The sequence below is a fragment of the Telmatherina bonti genome (genome assembly GCF_933228915.1).
Source record: "Telmatherina bonti genome assembly, chromosome: 18".
Lineage (NCBI taxonomy): Eukaryota > Metazoa > Chordata > Actinopteri > Atheriniformes > Telmatherinidae > Telmatherina > Telmatherina bonti.
The window spans coordinates 26,992,881-26,994,959 of record NC_136616.1 but is presented as its reverse complement, the minus strand read 5'-3'; positions in this window follow the sequence as shown (position 1 = coordinate 26,994,959).

Below are 2,079 nucleotides of genomic sequence, written 5' to 3'. Positions count from 1 at the left end.
ATTAATAAACGCTTTTGATAAATCCAAAAGCTTGCGTTATTTAATTGCCTTTTTTTTTTTTTCTTTTAATGTAACGAACGGGTTTTCCCATGACAATTGTCAATCCTACTTTAACATACTACATACATGGGGATATACAATGACAATCAGAAAAAATCCCAATGGAACATAACAGTATACTGGTAGGGGGTCAGAAACGTGACTGGAAGGAGGCAGTTACCACTTCCTAAAACATTGTGGGACTTCATATTTCAACATTTTGTTTAAAATGCTCCTTTCCCACCACTGCTCAAAAATCTCATAATTGGCAAACTACTTTCTGAAACTCATCAAATTTGCAAACCTGAAAAGAGACGGCTAACCACAGAGACAGCCGCTGGCAAAAAAAAAACTACACCCGCACATCGTATTACCCAGCCTTATTTGGGCCTCATTCCACCATTTATATTCTTCATCTGACACACAAACCTTAAGTATTTGTATGCATTAGTGTTAGCAGCTCATGTCTGACATGTTTCAGCCTTCAGTAGGATCAACAGTCAGGTCAGGTACACAACAGCAGCCCACAAGCTGGACTCTTGTAAACTGATTGAACCTGCTTCAAAGTTTTTATCTCCTATCCATCATTTCCTTACCCTTCTCACTGAATTTATACCATGAGGCTGACATCCTGTCAACTTAAACATGTTGGCACACACTACACCCCAAAACAAACCATATTCTTTATGACAAATATTTGGCACAGCCTCATTTCTCACATTCTCAGCTCTCGCAAACTGGGGAAAAAATGTGGGGGAAAAAAATACAGCACAAGCTGATAAAAACTTTCCATGTGAAAACTGAGGAAGGAGATTGTACAAGCTGCAAAACTTCCTCAGCAGCAGAGCAGGAAAAACCAGGGAGCAGTAGCAGAACTGCCAGACCTCAGTTTCCTCACTGATAATTCAAGAGAGTCAAATTTCTAAAGTTTGTACAAAGAAAGCGGAACACTAAAATCCAACAACCTTGTACAAACGTCTATCCTGTTGCAAATCAGAACACAACCTTGTTTCTACATTCAACACAACTTGTGTTTGCTGTATTTTGCAATGCTGATCGAAGCATTCATGAACATTATAAATCATGCAACACTAATGTTTTGGATGCATTTAAAATAAATAAAAACATGATATGTTTTGTGTTATTCCAAACCACACTGGTACACCTGAATGTACAGCAGTCTGTGGCGGAGCAGCATCTTTAGTTTCATTCAGGATGATGGAGTTTTGGCAGGTTACCATGTTCAGAGGTCAAGTGAGAGGCCACAGGGCCAGGAGGAGGGCAGAGCACTACAAGACACACTGAAGGAAATCCTGCTTCAAAACACACAGGAAAGCCACCTCCGTCTCTGTCTATCTGTCCGCCCTACTGCAGGCAGGTGGTGATAAGAGTTTACTTTCCTCTCCATGCCAGGACAAAAAACTTCAACTGTCCAATCAGCACCCAGTACTGCAATCATTATGGTACAAGCTTTGAAGTTTGTTTATGCTGCTCTTGGAGGGCATGAGTGAAAAGATTGCATAGCAACTTTTCATCTGTTATGAAAAGAAAAGGAAAATAGTGGGATGGTATTGGGACAGACAAGGACTGGAAGTAAATAAACATTTCAATCTCAAAGCAGAGGGGAAAAGCTGGAAAATCATGATCAGACAAGACTAATTAATAAACTCCTGCTCTAATCTTGTTTCATCTTACTCACAACCACCCTCATATATATATATACATATACATATATATATATACATATACATATATATACATATATATATACATATACATATATATATATATATATATATATACATATACATATACATATACATATACATATACATACATATACATATACATATACATATACATATACATATATATATACATATACATATATATACATATATATATATATACATATACATATATATACATATACATATATATACATATACATATATATATACATATATATATACATATACATATATATATACATATATATATATATACATATACATATATATATACATATACATATATATA